This window comes from Spermophilus citellus, assembly GCF_964194105.1.
Source record: "Spermophilus citellus genome assembly, chromosome: 12".
Taxonomy (NCBI): domain Eukaryota; kingdom Metazoa; phylum Chordata; class Mammalia; order Rodentia; family Sciuridae; genus Spermophilus; species Spermophilus citellus.
In genome coordinates this window covers 30,598,094-30,616,472 of record NC_138198.1, presented here as the reverse complement: position 1 = coordinate 30,616,472, position 18,379 = coordinate 30,598,094, and the positions used below count along the sequence as shown (strand labels likewise).

At 40.2% G+C, this 18,379-nt stretch overlaps 1 long non-coding RNA gene and 1 pseudogene across 2 annotated transcripts in view; one reads left to right on the top strand and one right to left on the bottom strand.

The window, feature by feature from the left end:
• The window catches only part of LOC308631866, a 64,539-nt gene extending 51,598 nt beyond the window's left edge, over positions 1-12,941 (bottom strand). Inside the window, exons 1-2 of the long non-coding RNA XR_014018359.1 lie at positions 12,788-12,941; positions 12,164-12,296 (exon numbers count right to left, since the gene is read on the bottom strand). This is a non-coding gene — a long non-coding RNA (uncharacterized lncRNA). The remainder of the gene's footprint in view (positions 1-12,163; positions 12,297-12,787) is intronic.
• An 865-nt stretch (positions 12,942-13,806) lies between these two features.
• On the top strand, positions 13,807-18,140 carry LOC308631526 (rho guanine nucleotide exchange factor 12-like; annotated as a pseudogene). Its single transcript has one exon. The product of its transcript is annotated as a rho guanine nucleotide exchange factor 12-like (transcript).
• The last annotated feature ends 239 nt before the right edge of the window (positions 18,141-18,379 follow it).

Sequence of the window (18,379 nt, the reverse complement as noted above, 5' to 3'; positions counted from 1 at the left end):
TGGTTTCTTCATTTTATGTTATTACTCATTGATACTATACTGTTTTCTTCAGGAGTTATGTTGTGGGGCTGATTAGAATCCTTGGCCCACCACTGGCACAAGAAATTTCATGACCAATAGAGATAAGGAATATTAAATGAATGGTAACAGTAGGCCCAAGCTGAGACAATTTGAAGGAGGGAGAATAAAACAATCAAAATCTTATCAGTGAATATAATATTGATTAATTTATACATTATCAAAATATATAAAATTTGGGAGTAGGAGAGTTAAGTCAATATTAGAAAATGCATTCAAGTTTGCAAGGCACTTCACTCCTGGTCTGTTTATTCCCTCAAGTATTGACTGAATTTGATTAGGAGATCTATAAGTTTTCAATAGTTTCTCAAACTCTAGATTTATGTCTCCCAATTGAAGCTAAAGGTTTCCCCCCAAGGCTTCATTTTTTTTTTCCCCCACTGGTGAGTGGAAACAGAACATAATATGCAGTGATAGATAAACAGAAATGGGACTGGTACTCACACCAAGATGTGAAAATATAGAGCAGTAATACAGCAGTTGTCCATAATCTTTGATTTTGCCTTAGATCTTTCAGGTATCTGTGGTCAATCATAGTCTAAAAACATAGCATAGTACAATAAACTACTTTGAAGAACAGAGATAGCACCACACCCACATAACTTTTATTATAATATTTTCTCATAACTATTCTTATTGCTTAACAATTGAACTTTATATATGTGTGCAGATACACACACACACAATTAGTATATGTATATATGAACATGTGTATGTTTTAGCCTCCTTATGATTATATTGCCTAATTCCAGTTTTACTTGGAAAATACTGGGTTTTTTTTGTTTGTTTTTTGTTTTGTTTTTTATTCTGCAAAAGATGGTACATCATAATTATACAGGAGATTTGAAGCCTGAGTCTCTCTCCAGAAGTTTCTGCTAGGTCTGCCTGTCCTTGAGTTGGGGAAATTCCCTCTGTGTTCAACTACACTGAGAATATCTTCAGCTGACTTCAGATCCCCCTCACTCTGTCTCTAATATCCCTGAATTACATGAGACAAAAGAGTTAGCCCCTCAGGAAAACCCTGGATGTTTGTACTACTGATCCACTATGGCTTTGTAATGAATGATCAAGCATGTGATTTGTCTGAGAACATGAAGAACCTGAAGGGCACATTGGATATTTTTCTTTCTTCTCAAGAAAAAGTGAAGGTACACATTGACCTATTAGTAAAAATTGAAACACATTTAAAGGTACTGGTAAAAAACAAACTAAGAACTCTTTGTCTAGTTCTAGATTCCAAACATTTTCTCCTAAGTAAATTTTTTTTCTAAATACTTTAGAATCTTACATGTTATATTCAAGTCTGTGATCCATTTTGAGTTAATTAATGTGAAAGATGTTAGGGTAGGTTGAGAAAATTAAACCTTTAGTTTTTTCTTACGTACCATGTGTTGAAAAGATTCTCTTTTTTTTCAAATAGTGTTGTATCTTAGTTAAACAGGAATTGAGCATATTTCCATGGATTCAACCTGGAGTTCTTTGTTTCACTCTTCTGCTGATTTCTTTACCTATATCACACTGATTGTTAAAGTAACCATAATGTAAACTCTCACTGTCCCATAAGATGATTTAAGTACTTTACTCTTTTTCAATAATTGTCTTAGCTATATGAGGTGTCTTTCTGCATACATGTTTAAAAGCTTATCTATATGCACAACAATTTTGCTGAGATTCTGATATAAATCCCATTAACTTCATTAAGAACTAACATCTTTACTTTCCTGATTCCTCCAAACTATGAAAGGTTGTCTGAATTTAATTTAGATCTTTTTTTTCCACCTACTTCATGAACACTGTTTTTTCATCCTACAGATTCTGTACAAGTTTTGACAGACTTATGACTAATATTTTATTTCCTTTGGAACAATTATCAAGGTCTTACATTTTAAATTTCAGTTTTTGTGAATTCATTGTTGGTATGTAGAAATGTGATGGGTTTTGAAATGGAAATCATGTATCCTGTGAACTTGCTGTAGCTTAATTTATTATTTCTAGTAGAGTTTTGTAGATTCTCCCTGATGATCCATAGTTAATCATGTATCTTCTAATTTGTGGAAATAGCACTAATGAAAGTGGACATCATCTGAGAATGAGCACATCCTCTCTTCAACTGTTAAGCATGATTTACCTAGACACTTTTTGTAGTTAAAGCACCTGATAAAGTTCAAGAAGTTCATTCTATTTCTGGTTTTCCAAGTTTTTTTTTTTTTTAAACCACGAGAAGGTGATATACTTCTTTGTGCAATGCTGTTTTTCTGCATCAATTTACATAGCAAATATTTTTTAATCTTTTTTGTATTTTTTTTTTAATTTTGAAACAGTGCCTTACTAAATGGATGAGGCTAGCCTTGAACTTGTAATCATCTTGTTTCAGTAGGAAACAGGGATTGCAGGCATGAGACATCACACCTGATTACAAATTATTTCTTCTTTAGAATGTTAATATAATGCATAACACTGAAAGTTTTGAATACTTAATATCTAGAATAAATCTCATGAGCAATCTCGATCCCTATTTCCTTTTAATTCCCCTTTGTGTTATTTTTATCTGGTTTTGATATCAGAGGAATATTGTTTCTTTAAAGAATTATTTGGGGATTGACTATTTTCTGCTGTAGTTTGTGGAACATTGGTGTTAATTCTTTGAATGTTTGGTAAAACTTTCCAGAGAAACCATCTAGGCCTCGAGATTGTAGGGGAGAGAGTTCTGTAATTATAAATTTAGCTTCTTTAATAATTATAAGAGAAAACTCTTCAGGATATCTATAGACTTAGATTTGGCTACCTGTGGTTTGTGAGAAATTGTTCCATTTCTTATAAGCCATGGAAATGATGCATGTAATATGTAGTATTCACTAGTTTTCATTTTAATGGCCCCAGGGACAGCTATATCTTTTTCTCTGATTTTTTATTTATTTCAAATATCACTCTATTTTACCCTTCTCAGTATTCCCAGCAATTTGCTGGTTTTATTTTTAAATTTATTTTTAAGGAACCTGCTCCTTATTTTATATTCTTAATTATTTTTCTGATTTTTTAATGTCACTGATTTCCACTCTTATATTTATTTTTTTTCTTCTTATGCCTGTTTCCAGTTTATCTCTTTTTTATCTAGATTCTATAGGTAGAAAATGAGACTATTAGTTCGAACTTTTCTTCTTTCATAATGTAAGCAATTAGTGCTACAAAATGTCACACTAGGCTCAGTTTAGAAATGTATACACATTCTCTTGTGCTGTTTTCATTTTCATTCAACTTCACGTATTACATAATGATAAAAGGACCAATCGAGCCTTCCTTTGAGCCCCTTCCTCTTCTACCTGTACTTAGTAAAATGGATGTTGTTTAATCCTGAAGTGTCTCAAAATTTTTGTATTAGCTTTTTCATTAATTTCTAGTTTGAGTTCAACATTAACTGTAAATCCACTTGTATTTTAAAATTTCTTTCAAAATTGTCGTGATATATTTTGTGACCTAGAATATGGCCCATCTTGGTAAATTCACCATGGATTTTTGCAAAACTGTGTATTCTATTGTTGGGTGGATTGTTTCATATATATCAAGTAGTGTTGGTTGACTACTATTCAGCTGTTATACAACCTAGCTTATTTTTCTGACTACTAGCTTGATAAAATGGAATATTGAAGACGTGAACTGAATTGGAGGCTAATCTATTTCTACCACCAGTTTGTGCTTCTTATATTTAGAGGTCATGTTGTCCAGGATGTAGACATTTAAGCATGCCACATGTCTTTCTTGTCGATTGGTCCTTTTATCTTGAGTAGTTAATTTTTCACTTATGTGTACATTAACACTAACAAAAGCCAATCCTACTTGTTAAGAAGTTTAAGTTGGGGGGCTGGGGATGTGGCCCAAGCGGTAGCACGCTCGCCTAGCATGCGTGTGGCCCAGGTTCGATCCTTAGCACCACATACAAATAAAGATGTTGTGTCGAGACCCAACATGGCGGCGGGCGGAGAGGCAGCGTTTTCAATACCTCCCCAGTGATGGGATCATAAAGACGCATAGATAACGCTTAGATGCTACCAAAGGAGAATCTCCTAGCAAAATTCCACTGAAGAGAGACCAGCTGGGAGCTACTAGGATTTTTTTTGAAGCGACAGATTGCCCCACGAGATGCAGAGGTCCAGATCCGCCAGCCACAGTCCACGTGCCGCAGCGCATGGCTGCAGGCCCATCCGCCTGCAGCAAAAGCAAACACAGCAAATGTGACTGGGTCCCAAGCCTCCGAGACGCAGCTTGGCAAGAAGAAGTCTTTAGCCAAGCCTTCATGAATTAGCGAGCTGGGAGCTGAAGCCAACCGGGACGGACCAGTCCCACCCCTCCCTTCAGACACTCTGGCAAGAAGCCTGGGGCCTGCCATAGCAGAGAGGTGACGTCATCAGAGTTCGGCCGACGGAATTCCTTCCCAGCAGAATCCACTTTAGCAGGTGTGTGACTCCCTCCCCATCCAGATACAAGCAGCCAGAAACTTCAGGGACCTCTCAGGGGTCGTGTCTGTAGGGAAGTAGAGGGGATCCCCGACCCCCAACCCCCCATATCACCAGCGGTGACTCCCAAGGTCCTAGCCACCAGTTTACCACAGCACTGGGGCTTAAATGGGACACACAGTGGGGCTGCAAGTGTAACTAGATCTCTGGGGAACCGCTTCTGGTGAACAGGACCTGGTTGGCTGGCTGACAGGAGGAAGGGGAGTGAGGGCCGGAGAAGTGAAACTGCTCTGAACTGACAAGTCTGAGAGACTCCCAGGAGACGCCTTACAGGGATTGCTATGGGCAGGTAGAGAGCAGAAGCTCCGCTCGGAGGGCACAGCTCCGCCTACTGGAAGAGAAGAAAATGGATCTCTAAGACTTCAATATTTTTTTTTCTTCTTCTCTCTCTGTTCCTTTCTCCCCTTTTCCTTCTCTCTTTCTTTCACATTTCAAGTTTTATTGTTCTTTTCATTCTCCTCTAAGAAGAGGAATTAAAAAATAGTGCCCAAAACTAACAGTGGGAGGTATCTCAATAAAGGGGGAGAAAAATAACCAAAGAGGAAAAACTAGCCAAACTAAAATAAATAAATAAACATGACTGGAAGCACAAACCATATTTCAATTGTAACCTTAAATGTTAATGGCTTAAATTCACCAATCAAGAGACATAGGCTAGGAACCTGGATTAAAAAAACAAATCCAAAAATATGCTGCCTTCAGGAGACTCATATGATAGGAAAAGACATACACAGGCTGAAGGTGAAAGGTTGGGAAAAAATCATACCACTCACATGGCCCTCGGAAGCAAGCAGGAGTGGCCATACTCATATCAAATAGAATCAACTTCAAACCTAAGTTAATCAAAAGGGATAAAGAAGGACACTATATACTGTTAAAAGGAACCATCCACCATCAAGACAATTGACAATTTGTATGCACCAAACAATGGTGCTGCAACGTTCATAAAACCAACTCTCCTCAAGTTCAAGAGTCAAATAGACCACAACACAATAATTATGGGGGACTTCAACACACCGCTCTCGCCATTGGACAGATCCTCTAGACAAAAGCTGAACAAAGAAACTATATAATTCAATAAAGCAATCAATAACCTAGACTTAACCGACATATATAGAATATATCAACCATCATCAAGTGGATACACGTTCTCAGCAGCACATGGATCCTACTCAAAGTTAGACAATATATTATGCCATAGGGCAACTCTCAGTAAATATAAAGGTGTGGAAATAATACCATGCACCATATCTGATCATAATGGAATGAAACTGGAAATCAACGATAAAAGAAGGAAGGAAAAATCCTACATCACATGGAAAATGAACAATATGTTACTGAATGATCAATGGGTTACAGAAGACATAAAGGAGGAGATAAAAAAATTCTTAGAGACAAATGAAAATACAGACACAACATACCGGAATCTATGGGACACAATGAAAGCAGTCTTAAGAGGGAAATTCATTTCTTGGAGTTCTTTCCTCAAAAAAAGAAAAAACCAACAAATAAATGAACTCACAGTACACCTCAAAAACCTAGAAAAGGAAGATCAAAACAACAGCAAATGTAGTAGAGGACAAGAAATAATTAAAATTAGAACAGAAATCAACGAAATTAAAGCAAAAACAAAAAACATTGAAAAAATTGAAAAAACTAAAAGTTGGTTCTTTGAAAAAATAAATAAGATCGACAGGCCCTTAGCCATGCTAACAAAGAGAAGAAGAGAGAGAACTCAAATTACTAACATACGGGATGAAAAAGGCAATATCACAACAGACACTACAGAAATACAGAAGATAATTAGAAAGTATTTTGAAACCCTATATTCCAATAAAATAGAAGATAGTGAAGATATCGATAAATTTCTTAAGGCATATGATTTGCCCAGATTGAGACAGGAAGACACACACAATTTAAACAGACCAATAACAAAGGAAGAAATAGAAGAAGCCATCAAAAGACTACCAACCAAGAAAAGCCCTGGACCGGATGGGTATACAGCGGAGTTTTACAAAACCTTCAAAGAAGAATTAATACCAATACTTTTCAAGCTATTTCAAGAAAGAGAAAAAGAAGGCGCTCTTCCAAATTCATTCTATGAGGCCAACATCACTCTGATCCCAAAACCAGACAAAGAAAGAAAACTACAGACCAATATCTCTATTGAACTTGGATGCAAAAATTCTCAATAAAATTCTAGCAAATCGAATACAAAAACATATCAGAACACTTGTGCACCATGATCAAGTAGGATTCATCCCTGGGCTGCAAGGCTGGTTCAATATACGGAAATCAATAAATACTATTCACCACATCAATAGACTTAAAGACAAGAACCATATGATCATCTCGATAGATGCAGAAAAAGCATTCAACAAAGTACAGCATCCCTTTATGTTCAAAACATTAGAAAAACTAGGGATAACAGGAACTTACCTCAACATGGTAAAAGCTATATATGCTAAAGCTCAGGCTAGCATCATCCTAAATGGAGAAAAACTTAAGGCATTCCCTCTAAAATCTGGAACAAGACAGGGATGCCCCCTATCACCACTTCTATTCAATTTAGTCCTTGAAATACTAGCCAGAGCAATTAGACAAAAGATATTAAAGGCATAAAAATAGGAAAAGAAGAACTTAAATTATCCCTATTTGTGGATGACATGATAATATATTTAACAGACCCAAAAGGGTCTACAAAGAAACTGCTAGAGTTAATAAATGAATTCAGCAAAGTGGCAGGATATAAAATCAACACGCATAAATCAAAGGCATTCCTGTATATCAGCAACAAAACTTCTGAAATGGAAATGAGGGAAACCACTCCATTCACAATATCCTCAAAGTAAATAAGATACTTGGGAATCAACCTCACAAAAGAGGTGAAAGATTTATACAATGAAAACTACAGAACCCTACAGAGAGAGAGAGAAGAAGATCTTAGAAGATGGAAAAATGTACCCTGTTCATGGATAGGCAGAACTAACATCATCAAAATGGCGATATTACCCAAAGTTCTCTACAGGTTTAATGCGATGCCAATCAAAATCCCAATGGCATTTCTTGTAGAAATAGATAAAAGCAATCATGAAATTCATATGGAAAAACAAAAGACCCAGAATAGCAAAAGCAATTCTAAGCAGCAAGTGTGAATCTGGAGGTATAGCGATAGCAGAGTTCAAACTGTACTACAAAGCAATAGTAACAAAAACAGCGTAGTACTGGTACCAAAACAGGCAGGTAGACCAATGGTACAGAATAGAGGACACAGAAACCAATCCACAAAAACACAACTTTCTTATATTTGATAAAGGGGCTAAAAGCATGCAATGGAGGAAGGATAGCATCTTCAACAAATGGTGCTGGGAAAATTGGAAATCCATATGCAACAAAATGAAACTGAATCCCTTTCTCTCGCCATGCACAAAAGTTAACTCAAAATGGATCAAGGACCTAGATATCAAATCAGAGACACTGCATCTGATAAAAGGAAAAGTTGGCTACAATCTACATACTGTGGGGTCGGGCTCCAAATTCCTTAATAGGACACCCATAGCACAAGAGTTAATAAGAAGAATAAACAAATCGGACTTAAACTAAAAAGTTTTTTTCTCAGCAAGAGAAACAATAAGAGAGGTAAATAGAGAGCCTACATCCTGGGAACAAATTTTTACCCCTCACACTTCAGATAGAGCCCTAATATCCAGAATATACAAAGAACTCAAAAAAATTAAACAATAAGATAACAAATAACCCAATCAACAAATGGGCAAAGGACCTGAACAGACACTTCACAGAGGAGGACATACAATCAATCAACAAGCACATGAAAAAATGCTCACCATCTCTAGCAGAGAAATGCAAATCAAAACCACCCTAAGATACCATCTCACTCCAGTAAGATTGGCAGCCATTATGAAGTCAAACAACAATAAGTGTTGGCGAGGATGTGGGGAAAAGGGTACACTTGTACACTGCTGGTGGACTGCAAATTGGTGAGGCCAATTTGGAAAGCAGTGTGGAGATTCCTGGGAAAGCTGGGAATGGATCCACCATTTGACCCAGCTATCGCCCTTCTCGGACTATTCCCTGAGGATCTTAAGAGAGCGTACTATAGGGATACTGCCACATCAATGATCATAGTGGCACAATTCACAATAGCTAGACTGTGGAACCAACCTAGATGCCCTTCAATAGATGAATGGATAAAAAAAAATGTGGCATCTATACACAATGGAGTATTACGCAGCACTAAAAAATGACAAAATCATAGGCTTTGCAGGGAAATGGATGGCATTAGAGGAGATTATGCTAAGCAAAGCTAGCCAATCCTTAAAAAACAAATGCCAAATGTCTTCTTTGATATAAAGAGAGCAACTAAGAACAGAACAGGGAGGAAGAGCATGAGGAAAAGATTAACATTAAACAGAAACGAGTGGGGGGAGAGAAAGGGAGAGAGAAGGGAAATCATATGGAAATGGTAGGAGACCCTCAATGTTACACAAAATTACATATAAGAGGTTGTGAGGGAAAAGGGGGGGAAACAAGGGAGAGAATTGAACTACAGCAGATGAGGTAGAGAGGGAAGATGGGAGGGGAGGGGGAATAGAAGGGGATAGGAAAGGCAGCAGAACACAACAGTCACTAATATGGCATTATGTAAAAATTGTGAATGTGTAACTGATGTGATTCTGCAATTTGTATTTGGGGTAAAAATGGGAGTTCTTACCTCACTTGAATCAAATGTAAGATGATATGTCATGAGCTTTGTAATGTGTTGAACAACCAAAAAAAAAAAAAAAAAAAGATGTTGTGTCCGCTGAAAACTAAAAAATAAATAAATATTAAAAAATTCTCTGTCTCTCTCTCTCTCTCTTTCTCTCCCCCCCCCTCTCTTAAAAAAAAGAAGTTTAAGTTGGGGTAGTATATCATTTTTCATCCTTTTACTTTCAAGCTATCTATGCCATTGTATTTCAAGTGAATTTCTATTAATAGTGTATTTTTGAATCATTTTCCTTTACACCCACATGGACATTCTTTTTTACAGTTATAAACATATGCACTTTATGCTTATGGTAATTTTTATGTGTTAGGACTTAAGTATGTTAATTTATTTTATTGTTTCCTGAATTTTTCCTTTCTTGTTCCTAACCTTCTTATGGGTTACTGAAATACCTTTAGGTTTATATATTGATCTTTGGGCTTTTATGTAATCCTCTTAATTATTTATTTAATTTATTAGCATTACATATGTAACTTACCAGAGTCACCTGATATTGATGCTTTATCACTTCAAGAAAAGGGGTCATTAAGGTCTCTTTATCCTCTCTACATTAAAAAATGGAAATTACTTAACTCCTATATAGGCATTGGATGCCATATCAGATGTTATTTACAATTTTCCTTCAAATGTCAAATAGGATTTTTTCTGTTCAGATGTGGTTCAGCAATTCCAAACACAGTATTTCTCACTAAAGCAAACCAGATAGCCCCACCCCAAAGACCCTTGCTGTAATTAAGTATCTACTCTTGTTAGATCAGAAGGATGTATACAGAAGTTATTGTGGTTGGTAATTTCCACTTTCTGCAAATTCCAGATCCGCACACAAAAAGGTGTGATGGAAAGTCTGTAAGATTGTTGTTCAAAAGATATTATCTCTATTTTCTTTGTAAAGACTTATAAGACTATTGTCTGGCCTTAAAAAGCACTTTCAGAGAACACAAAGAAAAAAATATTTTTATGTAAACCTCCACTTGCCACACAGACATTCTGGGTATAAAGTTCAAAGAGTTTCCAAAATTTTTGTTTAGAGGAAGAATACTTAGGCAAGAACCACCTTTGAACCCTGCAGTCAATAAACGTGGTTCCTGACAATTCTTCAGGTATCCAGACTCTTCTGACGTATTTCATGATTAGTTTAAAAAGCTATTTACAAAAAGTTTTATTCTACTACTTTTACTTTTAAATATATTGAGCACTTCTAAATATATGAAGGACTAGATATTCCACATAAGGATTATCCACTAGTCGCACAGCACTGGTAAGTAAAATTGCACATGTAGCAATGGTTATATTCTGAGGTGTCTCCTAATATGATCTTTTTGTCCTTAAACCTTTTCCTCCGCACTTCTCTCTACTTTCAGTCCACTGAACAAATGCAGTCCTATGTAACAGACATGGCTGAATAAATTCATATCCAAAAGTCATTTACAGGGGGCAAGTTTTCTATGAATTTCAACACAAAATGTACAAAATGTGCTAATTTTACTAACTACTTGTTCATACACTGGCAACCTCTTTAATACCTGGAGAATAGATGTTGCAAAATTAGGACTCATATACACTATATACACAGCAAAAAAAAAAAAAAGGTACAAAACACAAAAAACTGATGTCTGAAAATATCCAAGTATAAACACACTTATTACCTTTTGCAATTGCTTACCTCCCACCTCCTCCACATCACTGAGCAAGTACAGACAGTACTCTACTGCTCATAGAGGTTGCTTAACAGTTCCATTCCCAAAAGAAAATATTTAATATGAATTTTTGCAAAAAGATATTTACACAGTAATATTCTATTACCTCTACATTTAACATACATCTTGGCACTTCTAAACATCTAGACAGATTAGATTTTTAAAGTAAGGACTCAATTTGTCCAGTACGTACATGTCAGTCTTGAGTATGTGCACACTGTAACAATATTTCTAATTTGAAAGTGTCTTCAAAATATGAGAATTCTGGTCCTTCACCACCCCCCCAGTGGGCTATATAATGTTCAAATTTTCAGAAGACAATCCTTCCCAGGAATTTTAACAAAAAACATACAAAATTTGCTTACTAATTCTACTTTTGTCATACACTGACAACCTCTTTAACATCTAGAAAGACTACAAGAAGATTAGGACTCATTTATCCTTTCTATAAACTACAAATACTGCAAAGTAAAACAAAATCCATAGATACAATGGACAACTCTTGCCTCAAAGTAAGCACATTGGCATGGTGCTCCCAAGGAACAGCACACAACTCTGTACTACTCAACAGGGAGTTGCACCCCCCCCTCAAAAAAAAAGTTCATAAGAACTTTAACAAAAAGAAATTTATAAAATGTGTGCTATTTTCCAACTATATATACAGTAAGGAGGGATGAAAAACATACACAAAACAATGGTTATTATATGAAAAATGTCATCTACATAACACCAGTCTGGCACAGGACCTCCTTCTCAAAGCCAAAGTCTTCTCGAACTCACTGAAGAAATATGGACAAGTGTCACTCCTAGAAGTGGTCTAACAAATCCATTTCAAAGTCACTTCCAGAAGACACTTGTGTTTTTTTAAACAAATGGGAGTTTACAAAACATTATTCTAACTCTGTCATATATTGGTAACCTCTTTACACTTAGAAAGTGCAGATGTAGCTCAAGTTTTAAAAGTTTGTGTGTCGGGGGGCAAATTGAGAACAGCTTTTTCATATCATATACACAGGCCTCCTATAAACTGCCAGTAAATATTACCAAAGGATGATGGGCATTTCCAATCAAATTTGGTATATTTCTCTTACCTTCTCTGTCTTTGGTATCAGGAGCACCAATCACCCCAGGCCACTAACCCTTCCACCTTTCGCAGTCTGAGGCTTCTGCTCACCTTCCAGGGAGTTCAAAGCCTTTGTTTGCCTTGTGGGGTCAAGATGTGGTCTAGAGAAGCCAGCACAGAGCCATCATGGGGGTAGGGGCGCCCTAGTCTAGGCAGCTCTACTTAACACATGGTCTAGCTCTTGGACGGCCCTTCGCCTTCTTGGGAACTGAAGCCCCGGCCGGCCTCCGTGGCCTTTGGGTGGCCATCGTTCTTGCCATGCCAGGACAGGACCGCCGCCACCCGCCCCCCAAAGGCGGCACGCGCCCAACAGCTTCTTCAGCTGGGAGAGACAGGATTGGGCCAACAGTCCCAAAGCGGGGTCCAACAGTCGCTTCGCTATCAGGTCATCTAGCCAGGGGGTTAGGCTCACCAGCTCTTCACAGCCTGGACCAGCCAGTGAACAGTTATAGTGGGACCTCCAGGGGGTCTACAGGGCAGACGCTATGGCTAGTCCCCGAGCCCCCAGCTCGCCCTGGGGCACGAGGGCTCCAGAGCCGCCCCTCCCCCCTCCGTGTTCTCCCTTACGCCCAGTCCGCACTCCATTACTCACCATGTCAAATAGGATTTTAAAAACACATGAGAAGGCGCGGCCCCCACCACCCACGGCCTCCTCCACCCTCCACGCGCGCGCTGCCCTGAGGGCTCCCAGTACCTGACGAGCCGACCTTGTGCTGGGAGTACTGCAGTCGCCTTCGCCAGTTGCTCCCTCCTGGGCCGGGGCTTCCGGGGGGTCGGGCCGGGGCTTCCGGGGATCGGGCCGGAAGCGGACTTCAGCTCCTCGCCAGAACCGCCGCCTGCTGGAGGGTCGGGGAGGAGCCGCCGCCTCCTGTGCAGACTGCCGAAGATTCCGGGCCTTAAAGGGATGGGAGCAGCGTGTGGCGCTGAGAGACCCGGTCCCTGGGGCTGCGGGACCCCCTTCCCGTCAGCACCCACGTCTAGACCCAGCGCTTGGAGCCTGGTGCAGGCGGCGAGGAAGACCCGACGCGCCCTGGGCCCGGGGACCTGGGGCTGCTGAGACTGGCCGGAGACTCAGCCGAGAGTGCGACCGCGAGCCACCGGCAGCCCCAGATAGAGAGCCTGGGCCAGAGGGTCCCGTCCTGGTGCAGCTGGCAGTTCGAGGCCCGGCGACTCAGGAGCAGTAGGCGACGCAGGTCCCTGAGCCAGTTCCACCCCAGCCCCGGAGGGATTCTCAGGTCCCCTCCCCACGGCTCGCAGACTTCCCTCTGTTTTTCCCTTGTGCTTTCTGGAGGATTTTATCTCTAGCTCTAGAACTGCCTTCCGCTAACTCTAGGTTTGCTTTGGGAGATAACTTGTTTTGCTCCAATCCGCATTCCCTTTCCTTGACGCTCATCAATCGGATGTTCTAGATGACTGAATGGAGTTTTGAGTTGGACTTTTGTGTCCCCTCCGGAATGGGGCTTGATCCTAGAGCACTGGGGGTCGGGTGGAGGTGTTACTGTAAAATGCAAGTTGGATAAAAGGAGGACCTCTCATCTAGAAAGGTGACAATGGATTTGGGCTGACAGTCAGTGGAGACAAGTTCAGTCTGTGAAAGAAGATGGAGCAGCCATGTGGGCTGGAGTACAGACAGGTGATTGAATCATCAAGGTGAATGGAACTCTGGTGACTCATTCGAACCATTTGGAGGTCGTGAAACTAATCAAATCTGGTTCTTATGTAGCTCTCACTGTTCAGGGACGCCCTCCTGGGTCGCCCCAGATTCCACTTGCTGAATCTGAAGTAGAACCATCAGTTATTGGACATAAGACTCCCATCATGACATCCCCTCACTCACCTGGAGCATCTGGGAATATGGAGCAAATCACTAGTCCTGTGCTCATGGGGGAAGAAAGTAATGTGGTTCGTAACCAGAAAGTAGAAATTCTGAGAAAAATGTTGCAGAAAGAACAGGAATGGCTACAGTTATTGCAGGAAGATTACAGCCGATCGCCTGCCCAAAGATTGCTAAAAGAGATACAAGAACCCAAGAAACACATTACTCAGCTGAAGAGCAGTTATCCAGTCACAAGCTCTGCTCAGGATGGAGCTGTAGTTACTCCCTCCAGGCCTTTAGGTGATGCCTTAACAGGCAGTGAGGCAGAAATGGAACCTGGAGATGGACTGGGCAGGACTGACTGGAGCAGTGGAGATGCATCTCGGCCTAGTAGTGACAATGCAGATAGTCCCAAGAGTGGCATGAAAGAGAGGATTTATCTAGAGGAAAGCCCAGAGAAAAGTTAAACAATTCAGGACACTGACACACAGTCACTTGTTGGGAGTCCCTCAACCCGTGTTGCACCTCATATAATTGGAGCAGAGAATTATGATTTTGGTACTGAACATGAAAAGATCAATGAGCAGTGCAGCTGTTTCCAGAGCATTGAGTTGCTAAAATCTTGCCCTGCTTACTTGGCTGTTTTCTTACACCATGTAGTTTCACAGTTTAACCCAGCAACATTGCTCTGTCATCCCTATTCAGACCTGTACAAACAGACCAATTCCAAAGAAACTCATCACATCTTTCTTGAGTTTCATCAGTTCTTCCTGGATCTATCTGCACACCTGAAGGTTTCTGTTCCTGATGAAATATCTGTAGATCTAGAAAAGAGGAGACCTGAACTTATTCCTGGGGATCTACATCACCACTATATCCAAACTATGCAAGAAAGAGTCCACCCAGAAGGTCAGAGGCACTTGGAAGATTTTCGGCAGAAACGTAGTATGGGACTGACCTTGGCTGAAAGTGAGCTGACTAAACTTGATGCAGAGCGAGACAAGGACCAGGTAATTTTGGAGAAGGAGAGGGCATGTGCAGAACAGTTCATTGCCAAAATTGAAGAAGTGTTGTTGACTGCTCAGGCTGTAGAAGAAGAAAAAGAGTTCCACAATGCAGTATGTTATTCTCCTGTATATGAAGCATTTGGGAGCAAAAGTGAAAGAACCTCAAAATCTGGAGCACAAACGGGGTTGGATTGGATTCCTTCCAAAAATCAAGCAAAGTATGAAGAAAGATAGAGAAGGCAAAGAAAAAGGGAAGCAAAGAGGATTCCCTAGCATCCTAGGACCCCCAAGGAGACCAAGTCATCATGACAATAGTGCAATTGGAAGGGCCATGGAACTACAGAAGCCACTCCACCCTAAACATTTATCCATGCCTTCATCTGTGAGTCTGGAACCCCAGGACTCTGCTAAGGTGCGGCCATGTGGCTTAGAAAATGAAGGAACAGACTGGATACCTTTCTGCCAATTCCGTATCCTCTGTAGCTTTAGGGTCCACTCTTTCCCAGGAAGTAGGGAAAGAAAATGATATAGGATCAAAACAAGTTGGAGAAACACCAGCATCTGGAGACTCATTGGATGGCACACCTCATATTCCCAATACCATATTTGATTTTCCCACCTCCTGCATTAGTCCAAGTGCAGGAGGAGGAGTTTAAAGTAGAAAAGGTGATGGAACCTGGGAAACCAAAGCCCTTTAGAAAGTTTGACAGCATAGCCTTTGGAGAAAGTCAAAGTGAGGATGAACAATTTGAAAATGACCTAGAGACAGAGCCACCCAACTGGCAGCAGCTTGTTAGTAGAGAAGTGTTATTGGGACTCAAACTTTCTGAAATCAAAAACAGGAAGTGATTAATGAATTGTTCTACACCTAGAGAACTCATGTTGGAACATTGAAGGTTCTTGATCAAGTATTCTATCAGTGAGTATCCAGAGAAGGAATTCTTTCACCTTCAAAACTACAGAAGATTTTTTTCAAACTTGGAAGATATTATTTAACTTCATGTTGGACTGAATGAACAAATGAAGGCTGTTTGAAAGAGGAATGAGACCTCTGATATCGATCACATTGGGGAAGATCTGTTGACCTGGTTCAGTGTACAAGGAGAGGAGAAGTTGAAACATGCTGCTGCTACATTTTGTAGTAATTAAACTTTCACTCTGGAAATGATCAAGTCTCTTCAGAAAAAGAAATCTCGATTCCAGACATTTGTGCAAGATGCTGAGAATAATCCACTTTGTCCTCAGCTGAAAGATATCATTCCCACCCAAATGCAGAGGCTAACTAAATACCCACTTCTTTTGGATAACATTGCCAAATAGAATAGCCAATGGAAAGGGAGAAGGTGAAGAAGCTGCTGATCACTGTCATAAGATCTTAAATTATGTAAATCAGGCTGTCAAGGAGGTAGAAAACAAATAGCACTTAGAAGATTATCAGCATCACCTTGATGCCTCCAATATGAAGTACCCAAATGTTGAAGAACTCAGGAGTTTGGATTTAACAAAAAGGAAGATGATTCATGAAGGACCATTGGTTTGGAAGGTGAATAGAGACAAAAGTATTGATCTGTACACATTGCTGCTGGAGGACATTCTTGTTTTGTTACAAAAACAGGATGATAGGCTGGTGTTAAGGTGTCATAGTAAGATTCTGGCATCTTCAGCTGATAGCAAACACACATTTAGCCTGTCATTAAGTTGAATACAGTGTTGGTTCGAAAAGTGGCAACAGACAACAAAGCTTTATTCGTCATCTCCATGTCAGACAACGGAGCCCAAATTTATGAATTGGTGGCACAGACAGTCTCTGAAAAGACTGTCTTGCAGGACCTAATCTGAGGAATGGCTGCCTCAGTGAAGGAACAATCCACAAAGCCAATTCCATTACAGTTGCCAGCTTTTGAAGGAGACAATGATGAAGAAGAACCACCAAAATTAAAAGTAGAACAGCATGGCATTTCAGTCACTGGTCTACAAAGTCCTGACAGAGATTTGGGATTAGAGTCTCCCTTACTATCATCAAAACCTCAGTCTCATTCACTGAGTATCTGGGAAATCAGAGGCAGATGATCTTTTTGTGACTGAGACAGTTTGCCAAGGAACTGCATACAGATGGGACAATAAAGGTAAGTTGAGAAAATTATAACAATCCCAGATCCACACTTGCCTGTCTCATAAGAATGGTGGGCATTGAATATACTAAGGAATTTGGGTCTGTTAAAGCAGTTGCTGGTACAGCAACTTGGTTTGACTGAGAAGAACATTCAGGAAGACTGGGCCACATTTCCCAAGTTATAGGATAACCTCTCAGGGGTTGCAGGCAGATAGTGAAATCCAGAACTCTGAAAACACAAAGGCTTATCCTGGTGAATGACAGATGCCCTTTAGAACTGGAACTGCTGACATTGCAGCTTGTTACAGTCCACGGACTTCAACTGAATCTTCTGCTCCATGGGATTCAGTGGTACTGGCATCCCAAGATAGCCAGGCAGGTAACATTTTAGTAAGGGACCCACATGATTATGACCCCAGAGATGCCTGCCACAGAGCCAGAAGAGGGTCTTGATGAGAGTGGAGAGCACTTTTTTTGAGGCCCGTGAAGCACATAGTGATGATAATCCATCAGAAGGTGATGGAGCAGTTAAAAAGGAGGAGAAGGATGTTAATTTATGCATCTCAGGAAACTGATCCTTGATGGCTATTAAACAATGCAGCAGAGCTCCACAGCTCAGGAGGTTGCTTCCTCATTTACGCTGAAGCCGGTGTCAGGCATCCCTTCTATGGACTCCATTCACCATCAGCAGCATTCTCCCCAGAATGCTCATTCTGACGGGGCAGGTTCACCATTCACCCCAGAATTCCTGGTCCAGAGGCATTGGGGAACTATGGAGGATTCCTGTTTTGAGATCCAGAGCCTCTCCTCTTATACAGATTCACAAAGCCAGATCATGCAGTACATTCATAAGATAGAGGCTGACCTTGAACACTTAAAGAAAGTGGAGGAAAGTTATACCATTCTTTGCCAAAGGCTGGCTGGATCAGCCCTCATAGACAAGCACTCAGATAAAAGTTAAAGCTGAGTGTCCTGGAGGTGACTGCAGGTTGTTGGATTTTGAGCATTTGCCTTGTATCAACCACATCCTGGTTCCAGTGTGGACACAGAGAGAGTGTGGCAGAGGATCTGCCTATGAACCACTTGGGGTTAGCCATGTCCTGAAGTGCCCAGAGCAGGACTAGTTCTTCACAGTCTGGCAGCTGCACTGGTCTGTCAGTGAGGGAATGTCTATTCTCTCACTCTCCTCTCCTCACTGTTGGAAAGTTGTTTTTATTCAGAACAAAAACCAAATGTATGGAGCTTTGG